Genomic DNA, 14865 nt, shown 5'->3' on the forward strand with positions numbered 1-14865 from the left:
TTATTTGCGAGCATAGACTTTTTATTGAAAAGACTCAGATACTTCGCTGAAGAGTTGATAGAACAGAAAACATCTTTAGAAGATACCTTTCTGTGAGAACGAATCACTTGCATTCAGTAATCACGGGTAATTGTATACAGGTTAATTTTGTGCAAATTTCTTTGGTGTAATTAAACTTTTGCCGAGGCCTACAAGAAGAACTCTTTAGATCTAGAAGAGCCAGCGCATGCGCTGCCCTGAGACATTTAGTATTGGTGTATTCAAAGTGCTGCCACAGGCTTTTGGTGGCATAGCGCTTGCGTGCACGCGAGCGTGCACACGCGCTGCCGCCATCTGCCTCCCTTCCAGCGTGATTACTTTTACTTTTATGTGCTGCTGCGTGCGCGCATCACTAGCGTGTTTTTTTAGCCAGCACTTTGAAAGCCCCTAGTCCATATCTCACCAGTCCGTGCCTCTCTCCCCGCTACAATTCCCTTCCCCTCCCCCACCACAGATCGCGTCATTCTGCTTGCCTCCACCTACCCCCCTCTATACTGCAGCAGGCCTCAGCTAGCTTTAAAAAAAAAATATTTTAGCACGCACAACTCCTGGGCTGCCAATGCTTGATTTTTAACTTGCAGCGCTCATACACACATACATCGCGTCCACTTTCATGGCCGCGCGCAGTCGTGTCGCTTTCACGGCCGCGCGACCAATGCTTGTTTTTGATAAGGAAGCCTATTTCAGGGAAAAGCAAATTGCACACAAGGTAACAATGTCAAGCAGCATCGACCTTCCTTTCGCCCTCAACAAAAGGTGTTTAATCCGGACAGCAGTGATAACAGCTTCTGTCCAAGGTGCCATTTCTATGCTCAGTAAAGAAAGGTGTCAGCATCGATCTGCCCGCGCTCCCAATTTGGATGATTTATAGATCTCCAACATGCTGCTTTTCTGCAGTTTCACGCCACTTTTATGACAAAAACACCTTGATTTTCGCACAGTTCTTGAGGCCACACTTCTGTAACTCATAATCACTGGGGCAAGTCTACAAAGAGGCTGCAGAACCACAAACCACCTACAAAGGAATGTCGTGTTATTACATTCGTGTAGCACATGTCCGCCTGTAGTATTGCTGCGTGGAGCTCTAGATTAATCCAGAGTGCGCAGGTTTCATTGGTCTGAGCTCTAAAACTGATCACAGTTAAGGCTGTCCGAAATCTTAATTTTTAGTCTGTATATAGATTGTGAAGGTTTTGTTAATCGAATGTCTTTCTGTGTTGATTCTATATATTCTGTGATGCGCTTGTTAGTAGGGTGTCTTTATGTCTGTATATATTCTCTCAAAATGCTTGTAAGCTAACTGTCTTTCTGTCTAGCCTCTATAATATCCATATGTTGTTGTGAAGTGCTTGTTAAATGTCTTTTTGTCTTGTCTGCATATGTTCTGTGATGCGTTTGTCCTTATGTCTAGCCATTGTATGTTCGGTGATGTGCTTGTTAGTTGGGTGTCTGTATGGCTTGTTTGTATATGTTCTGTGTTGCTTTTGTTAGTCGTCTGTATCTATGCCTTTTCTATATATGTCCTGTGAGGTATTTGTGAGTCAGGTGCCTTCATGCCTTGTCTGTATATGTTCGGTGAAGTGATTGTTAGTTGGGTGTTTTTACGTGTAGTCTGTATATATTCTATCAAAGTGCTAGTTAGCTAACTATTTTTCTGTCTAGCCTCTATATGTTCTTGTGAAGTGCTTGTTAAATGTATTTTTGACTTGTCTTGACTCTTCTGTGTAGTGCTTGTTAGCTGAGTGTCTTCATGTCTAGTCTGTATATGTTCTGTGATGCGTTTGTTAGTCAGCTGTCGTTATGCCTTGTCTGTATATGTTCTGTGATGTAGTTTTAAGTCAGCTGTCTTTATGCCTTGTCTGTATATGTTCTGTGTTTTAGTTGTTAGTCAGCTGTCTTTCTGCCTAATCTGTATATGTTCTGTAATGCTTATGTAAGCCGTGTGTCTTTATGCCTGTGTCTGTATATGTTCTGTGAAGTGCTTGTTAGTCAGGTGTCCTTGTGCCTAGCCTTTGTATGTTCTGTGATGTGCTTGTTAGTTTAGTGTCTGTATGGCTTGTCCGTTTTATTTATTTATTTTGAGTTTTATAGAGCGCGACCTTGACCCGTTAAGGTATCAGAGCGCTTTACAGGAATCATAGCAATGTACAACAAGCATTGGCATAGCCAATAGGTCTCGCCTTTGGGGCCTTATAAGTGTTTAACCATGCAACAGTTAATGTTGTAGCACCAAGGATATTGTGCTGCATAACTAAATACTTATAAGGTCCCAAAAGCGAGCCCTATTGGCTATGCCAATGCTTGTTGTGTTTTGATATAAAACCACTTGCCAGTTTTTTTTTTCCGGTTACGCTGACAAGCATAGCTTGGTTCCTTTTCTCTCTCTCTGCTTTCTAAACTATGGCATTGGATTACGGTTGGAAATACACCTTCCTCCTCAATATTTCCGTTTGCTCTTTGGTGGCAGTCATTTTTGGCAACACTACAACAATAGGTTTGTTCACTAAGCCTATCACAAGCAACCCGGTGATAGGCACACCTTTTCTTTTAATATCCCTGTTGTTCTTCAGTGACTGACTCGCTTGGTCAACACTTGGCCTGTCTGCATGTACCACAAGATGGCTACCCATAACATCGCTGCTCCTGCTGCATTTTTGGAACACCCAGGCCAGCCTTGCATGGGATGGGAGAACTGGATGGAGGCATTCACTACGCATCTGGAAGCAATTGGTGGAGATTACTACATATCTAAAAGGAAATTGGCTATTTTGAAACATAGTTTGGGGGTAGAGGGTACAAAAGTACTGAAAACTGTATTTATAGAAGCAAGGAATGTTGTGGCAGAATCTGTAGACGAAGAAAATGTATTTCATAATGCATTAAAAGCGTTATAAGAAAACTATGGGAAAAAGATTAGCATTGTCGTAGAGCGCACACAATTTGTTTTCCCAGACTCAATCTCAGGGTGAGTAGATAGATCAGTTTGTGGCTGCATTTAGGAGAAAAGCTGTGTCTTGTAAATGTGGTGAGCTCAGAGATTAAATGATGCGGGATCAGATGATGAATAGGACATGCAATACTAGAATACAGGTAAAGCTATTAGGTCTTAAGGATCCCACTCTTGAAAAAACATTGCAATTTGCCACACGTATTGAAATCACATCCCTATATATATGTTATTGAATTATGTAGTGAAATCATCAAGTGGGAGGTCAGTGCAGAATCTTGCGATGTGTTTGCTATAAATAAAACATACACAAATCTAATGCAGAAACTAATGTGCGTACCAAACCCTTAGCAAATACTAAGACCAGAATATGTTTCAGGTATGGAAGCAAAAGGCACACAGCCCAATTTAGCAATTGTCCTGCAGTAAACAGTACATGCTTCAAATGCAAGTAAGTAGCAAATTTTCCATAGTTTACAAACAAAGCCAAACAACCAGGTTCAGAACTTCAGGTTCAGTGAATAGGGTAAACAAAGAGACCTTTGTGCCACATGAGGTGGATGGTAGTGATGATGACAGTGTTGTGGTTCTGTAGGAGTTGGTGATAAAAATGTGCTAAACATTTGTCCTTATCGTACTCCTAAGTGTACTATCACCATAAAGGGGAAAGAGATACTGATGTGGGCAGATTCATGCTCTCCTTTCACATTAATTGACCAAAAAACATGGGAGAAAATAGAATCAGAGACGTTATCTCCCACTGATGTTGAGCCCGAGGGGTATGGTGGTGAGAAACGTCCGGTATTAGTTTTCTTTTAAACTGAATTAGAGTACCTTGATAGCAAGGCGGTGAGCAAGGTGTATGTGGTTGAAAACTGTAGATCCTTGTTAAGTTGGAGGGAACAAAAGTCTTTGGGTATGATACTCAACCCCAATCATCATAAACAGATTCAATTAGGTTGGAGGGAACAGAAGCCTTTGGGTATAATACTCGACCCCAATCATCATAAACAGGTTCTATTAACTTCCTCCCAGCTTGAAAACAAGTGTGTCATCATGTTTCCCAGGCTATTCGGAAAGGAGTTGTGATGCCACACTAAGTTTGAACACCGCATAGTGTTGATACAAGGGGTGTTGCCTAAAGTTCATAAGGTCAGAGACATTTTATTTTCTTTAAGAGGGTTGTTGAAAAACGAATTGCAAAGGCTATGCAACAAAAAATTAATTGAACCGATTGATAACTCGGAATGGTTAAGTCCTATAGTGATTGCTAGGATACCAAATGGCAACATTTGGATGTGCGTCGACCACAGAGCTCTCATTAGTTGCATCTGGATTGGTTGTTATCCTTTACCCAGAATCAACGAATTGTAAGCCTGTGTAAAGAGAGGGAAGTACTACACCACATTGGATTTATCTAATGCATACCACCAGATTTTGCATGAGAGGGGTTCGGGGCATTTAACCTCATTTCCAGAGGGAGCTTACCAATTCATTTTCATGCCCTTCGGTCTCGCATCTGCAGTTTTCCAAAGAGTCATGCGGGGAATACTGGAGGACATATCGAATGTCTTGGTGTTTCAAGATGATGTGTTAATTTGGGGAAGGAATGTAAATCACCACAACAATGTACCGAAGGTGGTGCTACAGAGACTGGAGAAAGCAGGACAAACCATTGGGTTGGACAAATCTAAATTCTGTACAGAGATAGTAGAGTGCTTAGGACACACACTGACAGTTGAAGGAGTTATACAAAACCGCTAATTAGTAGAATCCACTGAAAAAGCTCCTGCACCCCAAGACAAAGGCCAGTTAAGGTCCTTCCTTGGTATAGCAGAATACTATGCCAAATGTGTACACCATTTCACTGACATGGTAAATCCTTTAAGATAAATCATGAAAAAAAAGGTCAAATTCAGCTGGTTTGATCATTGTCAACACGTTTTTGATGTTGTGAAATGTCCATTGTTAATGCTGTCACCCTTACACCTTTTGGAACAGAGGAAAAAACCATATTAGTAACCGTTGCCAGCAATTGTGGTCTTGGGGTGGTACTCATGCAGGTACATGAGGGCATGGAATTGGCAATTGTGTTCGCCTCATGTACCCTAAAAGGGGCCGAAAGTTTGTGCTCAACCATCGAGAAAGAAGCGCTCGCCTGTTGGTGGGGTATACAACATTTTTTTGTTTTTGTGTTGGGGCTAGAATTCGAGTTACGAACTGATCACAAACAGATCACAAACCCCTAGTAGATCTATTTACCACAACTGGGGCAAGTAAAGCTACATCATGCATATCGAAATGTTATATTGTCTGCAAGAATACATTTTTGCAATAAAGTTAGTGCCTATTGTGAAGAATATCCCTATAGATTGCCTATCCAGATTACCATTGGGGCACAGTGAGGATGAGGGTGATGAGCTATGGACATTTGTGGCCCTTTGAAGGTTTTGGTGCTAATAAAAAATATTCCACTGTTATGATGGATTTTTTTTCAAAATGGCCAGAAGAGGGATATTTTTTTTAAAGTTTTTTTTTATTAAAGACAGATCATAAACAGTACATAGTATTTTCTTCATGAAATATGAGAGTTATTACTTTTACCACTTTCAAGGAATATATTTACCAAAAATTTAAACAGATGCAGGTTCATCAAGCGAGTCACGGGGGGGATAAGTGGTGGAGTACAAATATTTACCCTATATTTATCCCACTTACCTTATATTTGTGTCTATTTTTTGGGGCATCCCCTGGAGACATACACTGTTTTTTCCCTAAACATACACCAGTCCATGTCTTTTGTCAATGCACTTATTACTGGGACCTCATGCACCTCCCACAACCTAGCGATGTTACGCTTTTCAATCATCATACCCAAAATCGCCCATATTTTCTCTTTGCCGCTTAAGTCAGACGATCCCCAGACATTTAAAAGACACGTTTTTAAATCGAGAACCAAGCTTAGTCCTAAAGTTACCTCCATGCAGAGGATGATGTACGTCCAATATTTTCTAATATAGGTGGTATTCCCAAAATATATGTAGAAAAGTAAAGTCTCGTCCACACCTACGCCTACATCGTGGGTCGTACCCATAGCCCATCTTAACTAGTACAGGGCCAGAGAAGTATATTCTAAGAAGTGTTTTTAATTGCACAAGCTTAAGCCTGGATAAGATTGCGACCTCCCTAGGTGAAGCCAGTGCATCCACGGAAGTGGGATTGTGAAGGAGTTGAAGACAAAAAATTTGATTGCATTATGTGAGGACATATTTCGGCATGAGGGGTGTGCCCATCTTAACTAGTTCAGGGCCAGAGAAGTATATTCTAAGAAGTGTTTTTAATTTCACAAGCTTAAGCCTGGATAAGATTGCGACCTCCCTAGGTGAAGCCAGTGCATCCACGGAAGTGGGATTGTGAAGGAGTTGAAGACAAAAAATGTGATTGCATTATGTGAGGACATATTTCGGCATGAGGGGTGTGTAGCGGAGGTGTCAACCGACAACGGTCCGTAATTTGTGTCAGAAGTATTCAGCAGTTTTCTGGACTAATGGGGCATTAAACATTGCCAAGCTCCTTCTTATCATTCAAGGGGGAATGGTATGATAAATTGGTTTCACCTTGTTTTGGGAGAGAGCAATCAATTGGAGGCATAGCAATCTATGTTGGAAGGATCAGGTGAAAGAAATATTATGTCACACCTCATTCGGCAAGCTGGTGTCACGCCTTTTAGTCTGCTGAAGAGTAGGGTGGCTTTTACAGCAGCAGCACCAGCACCAGCATGGATGGCTAGAGCTGGTGCAGTGAAAGTGAATTATAAAGAATTACGTGAGAATGTGGACAAGTATCAAACAAGGTACATATTGTGTCAAAATGATAGATTGAGGAAAGAAAGCAAACTATTTAAAAAAGGCATGATTTATTTATTTAGTTATAAAGTTTTATATAGCGCGATGGTCAGAGTGCACACTGATCATCTCCAGGAGAAAGGATGATCCAAGCTATCGACACCCAAGGTGATTATTGAAGTAAAGGGGAATGTTATTACGTTGGATGATGGAAAATGGTGGAACACCCGGAAAGTGACAATGAAGTCAGAAACAGATTTCCTTTGGTGCCCATATGCAATGAGGCAGAAGGGAGACAGTGGGAGAGAAGTTGTAGGGTGATAATGGAAGGTCTTTGGAAATTGGAAGGGAACCTAGTAGGAATAAGTAGGAAGCCAAATTGTGATAGTACTTGCTGAAATTTGCTAAATTTTAGCGTTTGTGATCGCAATTTGGGCAGTGTGCTATGTAGCACACAAAAACTTATACGCAAAATAAGGAATCGCAAATTTTGCAAATGCATTTAAGGAATTCCAAATTGCGATTCCTTAAATGCAATGATGGAAGCACCCAAGTTGTGCGATTTTGGCTTCAGGAATCGCAAATTACCACCAACTTCAGGTTGGTGGTAATTTGCGATTTCTTTGAAAAATTCACTTTTTTTGTATTTTTCAAAGTGCCATGTAGCGCACATACATGCCCTTAGCGCATTTATGTGCGCCACATGTGCTCACATGTTTATTTCAGCAGTGCAAAATTGACACCCTTGCAACCTTGAAATTGCATTCTCAATTTGCGATTCTTTCATTGAGAATCGCAAATTGAGAATTTCTTCCCAATCATTCCTATGGGCATACTAGCTCCAAAAGGTATTCCTTATTTCTGAATCTCAATTTGCGATTCGCAAATAAGGAATATGTGGGATTCGCAAAATATTTCGCTAATCCTATCTACATTGCGTTTTGTGATTCTCTAATTGCGATTCCCTAAAAATCGCAATTTGAGAAACGCAAAACACGTTTTACCTACATATGGCCCCTAGTGCGAGATGCAAATCCAGGACCAGATATCTGGAAGTGTGTGATTGCAATTGCGTTTTGCTGTCTGCTTATGTTATATTATAGATGCTGGACTGCAACCTGTTGGCTTTGTATTTATAGTTTGCATTGTGCACATATGTTTTATTTAACAGTATATACGCTGTACATTTTCCATTTAGGAGGGGAGAAGTGTTATGGTTTGTTTGTACTCCTTATTAATGTGCACACACGTCATGTTCCTGACGCGCTGTTGCTTTCACTTCGAGAATCCGTGTGTAGTTCTAGAGGTTGGGAGCAGCAGTGACTGTTGGGGAAGCTGCTGACCGGGGCTGTTCCTTTTACCTTAATAAAGACCACTACTATCAACCACCGGCTTCTTCGTCTTTCCAAGATACTGTGCTAGAAAAGACATCATGTACGACCCCTCAGTGCGGTGCTGAGTGTCTTTTTTCACCTCTTTGAGATGGCTCAAGTAACAACATATAACTTTTCTGAGCTAGTGCATGAAATCTCGGCAGCAGAAGTCGGAAAGAGTGAGAAACAATTACTGCTCAGGGCTTCTGAATTGACCTGTCTGCATTCCTTACATTTGGAGAAATTCCGAGTTCTATGAATTAACTACAGACACCACAAATGCAAAGAAACAGGGCTGCGCTCTGCACTGAGCCAGCACAGCCGCTCATGATGCGCCACAAATGGGGGGGGGGGGGGGGGGGGGGGGGGGGGGTCACGTCCAACAATGGGGTTGGGTGCTAAAAGGAGCAGGAGGTTTATGAGTCACAATGTACTTTAAATAAGCAGAGCAAAGGTCACGCAGTGGCACACATAGGGTTAAAATATACGGGGCCTCATTTACGAGGCCGTGCGTCACTTTTACGCCGCCGGTGCGTCACTTTTTGTGTCGCATCAGCAGCGTAAATAATGTGCCTTGTTGCACCATATTTACAAAGTGACGCATCTAGGTAGATGCGTCCCTTTGTAAACCCCTGTGCCACATTATACCTGCGTCAGGTATAATGTATGCAAGGGGGGGCGTTCCCCCTCAAAAAGCCTCGTAGAAGTGACGCAGTGAAATCTATGAGATTTCACTGCGTCACTTCTAGGACGCCGTTGCGTCAAAATCTTGCGCCTGCCTCACAGCAGGCGTAAGACTGACGCAAGCCGGATGCATTGCTGGAGTTGCATCACTTTTGTGACACACTCCAGCAATGAATCACTTTTGCGCTTACAGATAAGTCACCAATACTGACGTATCTGTAACTCCTTGCGACATGATGCGTCATACTGTAAATATGACGCATCAGGTATGTCGCAAAGAGTGCGCACTGAGAAGTGACACATCGCTGCTTTCACGCAGCGATGCGTCATTTTTCATAAATGAGGCCCACGGTCTGTAGATATGGGATACCCCTTAAGGCACAGTAGTTTGCAAAGCAATCTCTCTGTATTAAACTGAAATTCCATTTTTATATCGCTTACTACTCCTGCCAAGGCGTTGAACTTAGTGCATTACATTATAATCTTACTCAATACCATGACGGACACTGTTTCCAGTCCTGTACTTTTCACTCATGAATCATTGCTATACGGTCTGTTTACTTCATTAGAAGCATAGCAAAACTACAACACCCATAATGTTTTCTATGTAATATCAAACCCCATGACTGGGAGCATTGCTGGTTAAAGGTATAGAATGAAGTGGTCACCCTTCTACAATGCGTCTTTTAACCTCTTCTCTATCGCCTATCCTCCAGGCCTTCTTTCTACCTACCTTACTAAAGCACTCCATTCCTTGCTGCTATCTGTGCAGTTTACAAATCCAGATATATACGTACATCTAAGCATCAACATCTAAATATATTTCCAAGCTTTTGCAAGAGTTCACCAACACTCACTAATACTAAAAGTATATGCTTCATACTTTGAATTTTTATTATTGTATCCTCACATCTTTGTACAGCGCACCATTACTATTTAGCTATGTTTGTGCTTCACAAATCCACACACACACAAGCCTAACCTTGTTAAACACATACAACAGTTTACAAGCTTTTATAAATATTCACCAATACTAAACTTGTGTGGTTGATCAAACACAGAAAAACTGTATTGTGTTTGGCACCTTTGTGCAGCACCGCTTTGCTCTGTAGCTATGTTTGCGTTATGCAAACTCACATACATACACACACGCTTACACATATATAATTCTAACTCTGTTAAGCACATAAATCAATGTACAAGATTTTACAGTAATTCACCAATATTTACTAATACTAAACTTGTGTGCCTGGTCAAACACAGAGAAAGCTGGACAGTATTCTGCCACTGTTGAGCAGGGCTCTACAATAGGGTTGTGCTTTACCAGTCTGCAGATTGTATTGTATTGTAATTGCATTTATATAGCGCTTACTACCACTATATGAGGCATCAAAGTGCTTTTTCGGCGAGTAGCACGCTACTCCGGAACCCATAAAGGATTAGTGTTGAAATGAAAGTAATTTGAGTGGTGGATATGTTAGTCAGTTATTTGGATTCAGAAGGATAGCGGAGGGTTAGTAGAAGGAAAAAGGGTTGCATTTATATAGCACTTGTTACCCCTGATGGGGTGTTAAAGTGCTTTTTTGGCAAGTAGCATGCTACTCCGGAACCATATAACACAATTTATCCTGTAAACACCACACTCATTTTAGGAATAAAACTTTTGTCGACGTTCACTAGGAATCACAAATACTAGAACTATTAGGTGAATGAAATATATGAAATAAAAAGATATGATATTGTAGATAAACAAAGTGTACAGCAAGGACTTTCTGCGGGTTTGGAGTGTGCCTCAGTCCGAGGCCCAGGAGCCCGATCAATAAAGCCAAGGGCAGAAGGGGATTTCCACTCTGGCCAGGTCAGCCTCCATGTAATCGCCCTTGAGCTAAGCAGGCACTTCCCTACGCTGTGTGTCAATACAGGTTACCGTCCATGAGTCCCCGAAATAAAAAAGAATGGAGGCTTTGTGGGGCGCTGGGCCTGTGATCAGATGCCACCTATTGATTGGTGTCAGACTAATTAAGAGAGCGGGCATTCTGAAGAGGCTTGAGTCATTAGCAATCATCAGGAACTGGACAGAATTGAATTAGAAGGATTCTCCACAATATGGACGACATCTGCAGTTTAATATGGGCTAAGAGGAACTGGTCTCACTAAAGAATACATAATGACATGCAAAATGTCCCACCGCTCAAGTTAACTTTTATTATTGCAGAGCAGTGCCAGTTCGTGTACAGCCTCCTCCTAACCCTCACAGTCCTGATTATGCGATCTGAAAATTTCCAAAGAACATGAAGAAATTCAAGAAGTATTAATTGTAGTAATTTTTATAGAGCATGGTCAAGACCCTTAGGTCAGTATTCATTTTTCTTTAAACGTTAGCAAACATTTCAACAATATGCATAAATCTTACGTCTCCTCTTTCTGTGTATCATTAGCTTATCTCATCTCTGCTTTTTATCTTTGTATTGATAACTTGAAGACTTCAAGGCAAATTAAAAACCTAGACAGGATGAGCTCCATGCGGGGAGTAAGCATAGTGGACAAGGTATCCTCTAGTGGAACTTTTTACGAGTATAACTTTGCTGATGAAACAGATTTGGAACTGGAGACTGGTGTCTCTTATGATATGGAGTCTTGTGGTAATGGAAGGCAGTAAACAAATATTCAATACAAGCTCCCCAAAGGTATTCCTCAAATGTATCGAGCAAAAAATGGGATCAACTCACCGGCTCAAACTCATCAAGCTACTTATGGACCTAATGTAAATTCTGCTTTGCCATCATCCACAAAAACAGTACAGTTTGACGTATACCTGAGGGAGTTTATATTGATTATTGGTTTTGTAACCCTGTCTCCGTGGTACTGATGGTTGCTCTCTATTGCTCACTGAACTGTAGGCAGGAACCTCGAATGTGTATATTTCCACATTTACTTGTGAACTGGGACATGGTTATCAGATGTCTTAATGTCACTAGGGACACATTTCTCCAGTCTTTGTTTTTAACAATTCCTTGAAATCTGCCACGTTAATAAAATTGCTGCTATTTCTGTGAACTATTACTACAACTCCCAGTGTGCATTAGGTGCTCACGCCTTGTCACTCATTCATGTAGACTATGGGCTGAGCACTAATTCATGTAGACTATGCGAAAAACGCTGCAAGAATTAGACATTGTAAAAATGCCCTTTGTACCTTCAGATTTGTTGACAGGTTTCAGATTTAAAGGAATGTTTTGTTCTAACTCTGCCCCAGGTCAGATCTCTATCAGGTGAAGGCTGAAGGGTAAGGAACTTTTGACATGGGCCTACAAAAAGCAGCAGTGCATTTTGGTTGGTCATCTCTCTCTGTGTCATCAAATGATTATTTTTGTGGCACTAGGCTTTTCTGTTACAAATCATTGTTATCAGATGCAATCTAATACATACATGTGGTTCAATTAAAGCAGTCTAAAACTACAACTTCCCTAAATTAATTAGGTTGCCAATTACATTCAGGAGAGAAAATGTAATATATCCCGGGCATAGAGCATAGCATCATGCATGTAAATGCGACTGGCATGCTCAAACTCGATTTAATGGATGCAATGCACATAGTGGAGTGATGTGGTGTGTAGTAGAGATCATCATGTCAAGCTACTAATAGTAAAATCCGTTTGGAAATTCAGATTGAGGAATAAAATCTAATAATTTTACTGAAATTGTTTTCCGCAGTGTAAAAGTGTATCTAAAATTCACAAAACAATGTACAAATACAACTACAGAAGTTCAATTTTTTTATGGGCAATGCTTTTTTCTGCATCCCAAGATAATTCTCACTCTAATTGTTCCGAGCCAGGCTGAATAATTTGTGCAAGATTGCATTTTACACAATGGCAATACACAGCAAAATAACTAAGGCCCTGATGTATCAATATTGGGAATAGTAATTACCTAATTGTGATTCTCTGTGAATCTAAAATGGGAGTTTTTGATACAGCTATTACAGAAAATAGACAATTAAGTTGATGAACCACCACATCGTATTTATTGCAAGGGATTCAATATAGCATATACCTAACTTTGATGATCAGGAGAGTGGGTTGCAAAATAAATTGTTGTAGTACAAGTATCTCGAATATGTAATAATCTCCTCTGGTTATACTTTTGTCTCTAATTTCACTTTGCAGGAGATGTCTGGTGTACACACATATAGAATCAACATTCTGTAAACTTCTTTACCCGGCATGAGAGAAGTACCGGGATTTTGCGGAGCAAGCTGTTTTTATGCTCCTGCAGGGACTAGGAGCCTGTGCCTGTTGTTCTCCATGTAACAGCCTGGAGATATCCAAGTGTGCATGTCGGTTTGGCCATCCAAAGACAGCCGACAAAACCAACATGTGCACTTGCAGTACCCTTTGCCCGCCACTCCTCCTGCTGCTGTCAGAAAATGGCACTGGCCTCAAGATTCGGCTCCGGCTCAGTCATGTAAAATTAGATGATAATAAAGCTGTTTTATTAATTGCTTTATTATCAATTTATTCTACATGTTTTCATCTGATGGATCCAGCAGTGGGGTGACGCTTCTCCGCTGTAGCAGAGGAGCCACCATTGGGTTTGATTAACACAGCCTTGTAAAAATGTTATAACTTTTAAATATAGCATCCTATACTGGTCCTCTGCTTTTTTAGGCATGTAAAAATTAGATACTACTACTACTCAATCTGCTGACACTAAATTTACTGACTTGGAAGGATGGATGGCTGACTCTCTACTGCCAAAGTTCAAACTCATGACATTTATCTATAGCTTAGTTTATAACAGTATTGAGTGTAAGTTGTTTCACCACTTTACCATCTTTTTCAGGCAGCTCATTCATAAAGTGTTTGTAATTAATCCGTACAATGGATGTGCGAATGCAGCACCCAATAAAAGTGATCTAGAAGCGACCATGTCAATAGGCCGTTCAAAATAAGTTAAAACTGTGGTCCTCCAAGGATGAGAATTGAAAACCCACGGACATTCGCTGTGTATCATGAGCATAAAAACTTGGCGATCAATAATTACATTGTAATGTCTTGCAACATTTATATAGCGCCTATTACTCCTTTGTGGTGCACTTACGCGCTTGCCTACATGGGTAACGGGCTACGCCATGTAGGGTGTGTAGTAGGAAGTGTGCTGTTTTGTTTTGATCCTTCCGCGGCGACCATTGAGGTGCAGTTATCCTGTTATGGTACAAAAGGGGGTGGTGATGGACGGAGCATCTGAACCAATCATACACTCACATCCAGTCAAAAGATCTGGGTTTGATCAATCACCGTTCTTTAGCCCACTCCCCCACCCCAGTTCAGACATGGCTATATGCAAATCAGTCTGACCCTGTGCCTCATGGGAACAGTCCAGCCCGAACTGCCAAGCCATGCCTTCCCTAACCGGAAACAAGCTTCCGAGGACCGGTTTCTGGCATTCCAGCCGTCTTCAGCCCGGCTTGCTTGAATCCAGTGGCAAAGTGAGCAAGGGACTCACGTCTGTGCATCCTGTTATGGTACATAGTAAATAGCAGTGTGACGGCTGAAGAAGTATGAGAGACAAGCACCCAATTTATAGTTTTCAGTAAGCTGGCAGATTTAAGCAGTTCTCCAGGTTCCTTTCTTATGTTCATAGTCTACTTCGCTGGTTATTGGAAGGACTTTTTTTCCTGCTGGCTTTACACATTGTGTACGAGGCCTCTATTCAACAGAGCAAAAATAACATACAAATGAAAGCTGAACCATGCAAGGGCAATACGCGTGACCAATAATATGCTTTTTATGTTGTTTTGTATTTTATGTATACATATATTTGTCGTTTAGGTCATCGGTACCTTATGGAAACAATCTATCAAATTAAGGGGTCTAAATTACCATAGACACATTGTTTCCTTTCTCACACGAACAGTGGACATGTGGAACGGTAATTATGCACGAAACTATCTTCCCGTCCAAGTAGATCATGT

This window comes from Lissotriton helveticus, chromosome 3_2, assembly GCF_964261635.1.
Source record: "Lissotriton helveticus chromosome 3_2, aLisHel1.1, whole genome shotgun sequence".
NCBI classification, from domain to species: domain Eukaryota; kingdom Metazoa; phylum Chordata; class Amphibia; order Caudata; family Salamandridae; genus Lissotriton; species Lissotriton helveticus.